Raw genomic sequence first — 9,296 nt, forward strand, 5'->3', positions numbered from 1 at the left:
ACTACAGCATCCCATTGGGAGATGGGAGCCCAGAGGGAGGAGCCAAGCATTCCTACCCGGATAGAATCTGGAGATTCTGCAACACCAGCACGGCTTCTGCACTGCATTGCCCAGAGGAACAGCAGCTGCCTCTGCCCCTGGATCTTCAGAGGCAGAGACTGCACCTTTCTGCAGGATCCCTGCTCCAGCAGAACCAGCCCTGACACTGCAGGAGGGCTGAGCCACAATTCCAATGGCACTGCTGCCAACAGCCTGACCCACAGGGTGTCAGGTTGGGTTCTGACTCTGGCACTGTTGGTTTAATTCACTGCATTGTTTATTTTATCCTTTTAAGTTTTTTTTATCCTTTTCCCTATTAAAGATTTCCCGCTCCCATATTTTTTGCCTGAGAGCCCCTTAATTTAAAATTTATAGCAATTCAGGAAGGGGGTTTGCATTCTCCATTTCAGGGGAGGCTCCTGCCTTCCTTAGCAGGCACCTGTCTTTCCAAACCAAGACACTCAGCATCACCCTGGCAGTTCACAGGCATTTGTGACAGTCCTGTCCCCCCAGGCAGAGCCCTCCAGTAACTAAGGGCAAGAGACCTCAGGGGATATGGTTGATTCCTCTCTGGTGTCCCACAGGTGAGGGCATGAGGCTCAGGTCACCAGCAGGGCTGTGCCAACCCCTTTGGGAAGCATTTATCAGCAGCTGAACTCCTTCAGGACCCCCTCCACTTCCTAGGTCTGTATGGAAGAGATGTCCCAGGTTTCTGGTGCTGCTGACCTGGAGGCAAAGCCCCCAGCATCATCCACCTCCCCCAGTGCCTCCCCCTGACCAAGGAGAGGTGACTGGAGAGACAGCAGGAGTGCCTGGGGGAGATGGTGCTGGGGAGGTTGGTGAAAAAGAGCCCTCAGCCTCAGCACCCCTCTAGGCACTGCATCCCCAGCATCCCTGCAGGGTGGCACTCAGGTCAGCCCTGAGTTTGGGGGATGGATCCCTCAGGCACAGCTGTTGCAATAGCTGCAGCCTCCCTTTGCATGTAGAGGCAGAGCCTCCTCTCCAGCCTGCATGCTAATGAAGCATCCTGGAATCCCTGCGTGGTCGCTTCCTAGTTAGGCTCATCTGCCTGAGTGAGCTGAAAACTGTTAAACACATTGAGTGTGTCAGACCAGATATTATCAGAAATAAGACTACCTTTCTCTGGCACCCACAGCTCCCAGATACACAGCAGAGAGATATTTAAATCTTTTCCTGCTGTCTTCTGTTCTTCCAGTGAGGCACTGCTCTGACAGGTCTCTTAACCCCTTCCCTTCCCTTCCCTTCCCTTCCCTTCCCTTCCCTTCCCTTCCCTTCCCTTCCCTTCCCTTCCCTTCCCTTCCCTTCCCTTCCCTTCCCTTCCCTTCCCTTCCCTTCCCTTCCCTTCCCTTCCCTTCCCTTCCCTTCCCTTCCCTTCCCTTCCCTTCCCGTCCCGACTCTATTTCGGTTTTCTCTCTGCTCTCCTGTGTTCCAGGAGTCCCTACTGCCCTGGCCCCATTCCCTGCCATCCCCACCAGCACCAGAGGTTCTTCCAGCACCTTCCACCTCCACACCCATCCCAGCGGGGCACAGCACTGGCAGCCACAGGTGCCCACACCCAGCCCTGTCCCCTCCAATTTGGGATCCCCCTCACCTAACTCTGCCCTTCCCAATTCAATTACATCCCTGTGAAAAACGCCAATCACTTGTTTTTTTAAATTGTAAAAGTTTAATAGTAATGAAATGGTTATAAAAATAGTAATATAATTAGGGTAATGATAATTTGGACAATTTGGGTTAGGACAATATGAGACAACAGAAACAAAGAGTTACGGACATCTGGGTACCTTTTTCTGGGTAAAATAAGCCCAAAAAAGGACACACATTAACAGAGGATTAACCCTTAAAAGCAACAGCCTGTTGCATATTCATACACCTCATACATGATGCATAAATTCCATTCAAACACAGGATTCTCTCTGGTCAGTGTCAGCTTCTTCCTCTTGATCCTGATGGTGTCTTCAGGGCTGAACAAGGTGGGAAAAAGTTCATTTCTCCTGATAATGAAGCAATAAATTTTCTTTCTCTGAAAGATTTAGGTGTCCTGTGGCTGCTATCTGATGTGAGTCCTTTCTTTAGAAAAAGTATCTTACATAGCATAGTTTCTATTTTAACATTATATATTATATTATATAATATTATATTATATTATATTATATTATATTATATTATATTATATTATATTATATTATATTATATTATATATAAAACTATATTTAACCCACTACTTAAGATAATTAATACAGCATCACTTTCTAACACAACACATTCTGTCTGGTCAGTGTCAACTTCTTCCTCTTAATCCTAACCAGCATCTTCAGGGCTGAGCAAGGCGGGAAGAAGTTTGTTTCTTATGATAAGAGAGCAATAAATTCTCTTTCTCTGAAAGATTTAGGTGTCCTGTGGCTCCTATCTCAGCGTGAGTCCTTTCTTTAAAAAAAGTATCTTACATAGCATAGTTTCTATTTTAATGTTATATTATAATAATATGATATGAACAAAATATAATATAATATAATATAATATAATATAATATAATATAATATAATATAATATAATATAATATAATATAATATAATATAATATAACATAATTAATATAATATAATATAATATAATATAATATAATAATTATATTAAATATAAAACTATATTCAACACACTACTTAAGAAAATTAAGCATCACTTTCTAACACAACACACATAGCATTCATTTGAATATTTGCAAAGAGCCAATGCTAAACCAGGCATATTCCACCCCTGGAGCCTGCGGGCTGCCGGCCCTGCCCCTCCCAGCCAAGCCCCAGCAGCTCCTGCCTGTTGTGGCCGCCTGCCCGGAGCTCAGCCCCGGCGCTTCCCGAGGCTGCCTGGAGCTGCAGCCCAGCAGTGCAGCCCCGATTGCATGGCCAGAGGGTTTGAGAGGGGCCATCTGGCCGGGCTCGGCGTCCAAGCACAATTTGCTGGATGGTTTTGAAGGTCACTGAGCAGGGACTGGAGGCGCTTTCATATTTTCTCATATAAATCACAGAATTACAGAATGATGAGGTTGGAAATGACCTCTATGATCATCGAGTCCAACCCAGGCCCTAACACCTCAACTATAGCACCAAGTGCCACGTCCAGTCTGTTTTTTTTTGTTTTAAACACATCCAGAGATGCAGGGGGATGGAATGTTAGAAAATAAAGGTAGTATAGAAAGTAATCTTACCCCTAAGGAGTTGCAGCTGAGCCAATTATTAGAGATTAGGAACAGGCCTGACTTTAACAGGCCACAGGTGTAGCCAATGAGGAGTGCTATAAAAGAGTGGGTTGGTTAGTTGAGAGGGGGTCTGGAGTCAGTGAGACAAAGGAAGAGTCAGTGCTCTGAGGAGTTGTCCACGAGAAACATCAAGGAGGTGTGAAACTCTTGCAATAAGGAGACAACAGTATAGAACCCCTGCAATGTAATGACAACACGGAGATGGTGATTCCACCACCTCTCTGGGAAGAGCATTCCAGTACCTTATTATTCTTTTGGTGAAAAACTTTTTTCCTAATATCCAACCTGTACCTTCCCTGCTGTAGCTGCAGACTGTGTCCTCTGGTTCTGTAAGTTGTCAACCTCCCTTCAGGGAGTTCTAGAGAGCAATGAGGTCACTTCTAAGCCTCCTCTTTTCCAGGCTGAACAGCCCCAATTCCTTCAAATGTTCCTCACAGGGTTTGTGTTTCCAGCCCCTCACAAGCCTCGTTGCCCTTCTCTGGATGTTCTCAAGCATCTCAACATCCTTCCCAAACTGAGGGGCTAGCACTGGACACAGCACTCCAGGTGTGCCCTCACCAGCGCCGGGTACAGGGGAAGATAAATAACAGCATTTCCAAGGGAGGGAACAGGAGCTCATGCTGGGAGGAAGGATCTGGAGGTTCATCTCATGCTCCCTGCCCAAGAGTGCCATGGTAGGGACAGGTTCCATGGCATGGACATGCTCCATGGCAGGGTCACCTTTACTGGGACACACTCCATGGCAGGGCCACTCTTGATGGCAGGGACAGCCCTCTGGTCCTTCCCCTCGCCTGCTGTGTGCAGCCCAGGCCTGCCTGCTGTTCTGAGAGGGCTGAGCCCTGTGCCCCATGCCCAGCCTGGTGCCAGCCCTGCACCCTGTGCCCACCTGGGCACTCTCTGCCCCTGTGCTGAGCCACTCCTTCCTCTCCTTTTCCCAGTTGGATGGGCAGCCTGTGCTGCTGGAGGTGTTTCTTGCTTCCACACCGCACACCTGTGGGCTTGAGGCTCAGCCAGGGAGCATCCCTCACCTGCCAAAGCCCCAGCCTGGGGTCAGGGATGCCCCTCCAGGGGAGCCCACCTTTCCCAGGGTCCTCCCTGCAGGGGAGGGAGGGGAGGTGAAGTACCCATGGAGGGATGTGAGATGCTCAGGGAGGGATGTGAGGTGCCCAAGGAGGATGATGAGGTGCCCAGAGAGGGAGGTGAGGTGCCCAGGGAAGGAGAGCAGGTGCCCAGGGAGGATGATGAGGTGTCCAGGGAGGGAGGGGGATGCTCAGGGAGGATGATGAGGTGCCCAGGGAAGAAGAGCAGATGCCCAGGGAGGGATGTGAGATGCCCAGGGAGGATGATGATGATGTGCCCAGCGCTGGCAATGCCGGCCTGCCCGGAGCATGGGGAGCCGGAGGAGCAGCAGGGCTGGGCTGAGCTCAGCGCAGCCGGTGCCAGAGCCTGCCGGGAAGCCTTGGGCGGCAGCTCCCACCTCCGGAGCCTCGCCCCGCCGGGCAGGACACGCTCCCGCTCCATCGCTCCATCCCCCAGCAAAGGCACCGGCACAGGGCGCTGCGACAAGGGACGGGGAGGCCAAAAACTGCCCCTCGGTGCTGTGGAAAATTACAGCTCCTTTTTTTTTTTTTTAATAAGGGCGAGGTGGGTTTGTTTTTTTTCCCTTGTTTGCGCAGGTATTTGTCAGAGGATATTTTTAACCGAGCTGCAGCCGAGCAGCGCGGGATGCGAGCTGTGCTCCAGCATTCCTGCGGCTCTCCCTGGCCAGCGGGGACCTGCAGCTGACCCGGCCGGACAGGGCGGCCAGCCCAGCCAGGACGTGCCGTTCCCGGCCCCTGCCCACGGGGAGGAGGAAACTCGGAGCTGTCCAAGCTGCTCGGCTCCCCGGAGCATCCTCCTCCTCCTCCCCGGGACATCCCCAGAGCCAGCCCGGCCCCCGCCCCGGCGTGGCTCAGAGCCGGAGCCCTGCTCAGCATCAGCAGCTCCGCTCCTCTCACAGCTCTGCAAACAGCCCGGCCCTCGGTGCTGGTAAAAATAGGTTGGAAAGTGTTGGGAAATAGTTGAGACTTAAGCTTAAGATAGTTAATCTTAAGATAAGTTAAGCTTAAGATAGCTAAGATACTGTTAGTTTGGTTGTTAGATCATAAAAGGGGTTAAAAGGGGAGTTATAAGAAATTACAGCTCAGTAAAGTGCACCACGAGCCAGCCTGGACGCAGCTGTAATGGGCCAATCAAGGCCTAACTTTCGTACAAATGAAGGATCCAATCCAAAGGGACAGAAAACAGGATAAAAAGGGACATCTGACCGACCCACTGAATCTGTGCCACTCCATCTGGGACATCAGGGACGTCGCTGTTCCATCCTCGATGGGAACGCTCCTGCTCGGCCCAGGCACCTGCTTTGGGCCTTCCTTTTATTATAATAAATTCTGAAATCACTTTAGCATGGGGAGTCTGGTTCCGTTTTTAACATGTACTGTTAGTTTGGTTATGGTAAAAGGGGTTAAAAGGGGAGTTAAAAAAATAAGGTACTTAAAGTACCATAACACACCTCAGTAAAGTGCACCACGAGCCAGCCTGGACAGAGCTGTAATGGGCAATCAAGGCCTTACACCTTTATGCAAATGGAGGATCCAAACAAAAACCAATCCAAAGGGACAAAAAACAGGATAAAAAGGGGCCTCTGACCCCTGAATCTGTGCCACTCCATCTGGGACATCGTTGCTCCATCCTCAATGGGAACACTCCTGCTCAGCCCAGGCCCCTGCTTTGGGCCTTTCTTTGATTATAATAAATGCTGAAATCACTTTAGCACTAGGAACCTGGTCCCGTTTTTAACATGTACTGTTAGTTTGGTTATGGTAAAAGGGGTTAAAAGGGGAGTTGTAAGAAATTACATTTAAGCAAAGTGCACCACCCCCCAGCAAAACAAACCAGCCTAGACAGAACTGTAATGGCCAATCAAGCACCTTAAACCTTCATGCAAATGAAGGATCCCAACAGAAAACAATCCAAAGGGACAAAAAAAGGATAAAAAGAAGCATCTGACCCAGGGAAGGTGTGCCACTCTCTCTGGGAGATCAGGGACATCGCTGCTCCATCCTCGACAGGAATGCTCCTGCTCGGCCCAGGCCACTGCTTTGGGCCTTTCTTTTATTATAATAAATGCTGAAATCACTTTAGCACCAGGAGCCTGCTCTCGTTTTTAACAGCTCCCACCCTGCCCAGAGGGACACGGTGGATGTGGTCACTTGTTCCCCACAGCCTTGTTACTTCCTGCTCCTTACTTTTTGCTTCCAGCAATCTGGAAGCTTCTGCCCTGCCCAGCCTGCCTCAGTTTCCCCTAAGCCTGGTGTAGTTTACAAGAGAGTGCAGGGGGCCGTGGTGAGGTGGGCTCTGCCCTTTTGCAGGACTCTGGAGCTCTCCTCACTCCACCATGCACCAGCCCTATGCAGCCCCCAGTGGGTCCCCAGCACATGGAGATGTGCCCTGAGCATCCCACAGCCCAGGGAAGGGTCAGGAGGATGCAGAATTCCTGACCCAGCCTCTGGGAAGTGCTGCCTGCAGCCAGACTGGGGTGGAATCCTCCTTGCTGGATTGGAGCCCGTGTTCTCTCTGCTCCCGCCCTCCTCCCACGCACGGGGCTGGGGGCCAGACTCTTCCTGGGGTTATGGGCTCCAGCCAAGGGCCAGGAAACGTGGGTGCCATGGCCACCACCTCCTGCCCTGCCCGGGGCTCCTTCCAGGGGTGTAACCCTGGGGAAACCCTTCCTGCTGTGGGAGGTGATGGAGTCACTGCCCTGCTGGGGTGGTCAGATCATCCTGCGGTGACTGCACACAGGGAATGGCTTCCAGCTGACAGAGTGGGTTTAGACGGGATATTGGGTGTGATGGAGTTCTTGGATGAGGGAAGAGACAAAGATTTGACTCCATGTTTCAGAAGGCTCGATTTATTATTTTACGATATATATTACATTAAAACTATACTAAAAGAATAGAAGCAAAGGTTCTCATCAGAAGGCTGGCTAAGAATAGAATAGCAAAAAATGATAACAAAAGCTTCTGTCTCAGACAGAGAGTCTGAGCCGCTGATTGTGATTGGCCATTAATTAGAAACAACCACATGAGACCAATCACAGATGCACCTGTTGCATTCCACAGCAGCAGATGATCATTGTTTACATTTTGTTCCTGAGGCCTCTCATCTTCTCAGGAGGAAAAATCCTAAGGAAAGGATTTTCCATAAAAGATGTCTGAGACAATTGGGAGGAAATTCTTTATTATGGGGTGATGAGGCCCTGGCACAGCTGCCCAGAGAAGCTGTGGCTGTCCCATCCCTGGAAGTGTCCAAGGCCAGGGTTGGACAGGGCTTGGACCAACCTGATATATTAGAAGGTTTCCCTGCCCATGGCAGGGGGTTGGAGATCCCTTTCAACCCAAGCCAGTCTGAGATTCTGTGATTCTATGAACCCTTTCAGCACCAGGGAGCGTGGGATGAACTGTTTCTTTGCAGGGAAAATCTGGATTTAAACACTGCAGCACCACTGCCCCAGGATAAACAGGGAGGAACTGGGCTGCAGTGGACAAACTGGCTCAGCAGCTGAGATGGAAGCTGGCAGGAAAGGCACATGGCAGAACCCCTGCCCCAGCATCCCCTCAGCCTCTCCTGTCCTCTCCAGCAGCACTGAGCCCTTTCTGGACAGGTGATCCTGCCCTGGATCCCCTCTGGAAGCAGAATCAGCCCCCTCTGGAAGCACGGCCCTCCTGTCCCTGGGCTCCAAGAGAGCACTTTGTGCCCCTCAGCACCAGGAGCAGGACAGGAACATCGCAAATCCTGCCAGGCCCCTCATTCCCAACTTTGCCATGCTCTCCCACAGCAGGGCAACGTCCCCACTCCTACTCTGAGCCACTCCTGCCCGTCCTGAGCCTCCACCCCTACACCCACATGCTCCCTCATTTGTGTCAGGCAACTTCAGGATGGGAATCCACAGGAAAATCCCTCTCTGTGAACAGGGAGCTGTGTCCTCACTCAGGGCTCAGGCATGGGCAGCTCCAAGAGGTCCCTCATGCTGTCAGGGGACAGACACAGAGTCATTCAGGCTGGGAAAGAGCTCCAAGACCATCAAGTCCCACCATGCCCACTGGACCATGTAACAAAGGGCCACATTTGCTGGGTTTTGAGTTCTTCCAGGGATGGTGACTCCACCCTGGTCATGCTATGCTGGTTCCTGACCACTCTTTCAGTGGAGAAACTTCTCCTAATATCCAACCTGAATGTCCTCTGGCATAACCTGAGAGCAGGCACGTTTCTCTCACGAAAGGCAAAGCAAAACCCCACTAATTTCCATATTTCTTGCAATAGGATGGATCTAACAGAACCAGTGCAGCCTTTTTTGGGGTCACTGGCCCACCCCACACCACAGGCACTGTCCTCTTCCCTTGCAGTGCGTCTCACACCTCTGTGATGTCCCCACAGCAAGACCTGCCCCACTCCCAGGGGATCCCAGGGACCCAAATGGATCCAAATGGCGAGCAAGACATCCTGCAGATCATCTGCTGCATGGTCTGAGGGTTCCAGAGACTCAGAGGGCTCCGAAGGAGAGCAGAGGGAATCTCCACAGGTATCCACAGGCCTTCAGCAGCTGTAGAGCACCAGAGGAAGGCACCAAGGGGTGGTACCTGCTGCAGGTGACATCCAAACCCCCAGGCAGGGACAGTGACAGCCCTGCACTGTGCTCCACTGTAGGAGAGACAGGGGTAGGACGGTGGGGATGGACAGAGAGCAGAGATCTCTGCAGCCAGGGCTGGGAACTTGTGGGTTATTGCAAAGGGCCTGGGTGCAGGGCCCTGCTGGGAGCTGCCAGCCACAGCTCAGAGCAGGCTGAGAGAAGAGAGGGGGAGAGAGGGTGAGAGGGTGAGAGAGTAAAAGGGGTAAGAGAGCAAAAACATAAGAGAGTAAGAGGGTAAGAGGGCGAAGTTCTC

This window comes from Ammospiza caudacuta, chromosome 25 (assembly GCF_027887145.1).
Source record: "Ammospiza caudacuta isolate bAmmCau1 chromosome 25, bAmmCau1.pri, whole genome shotgun sequence".
Classification (NCBI taxonomy): Eukaryota; Metazoa; Chordata; class Aves; order Passeriformes; family Passerellidae; genus Ammospiza; species Ammospiza caudacuta.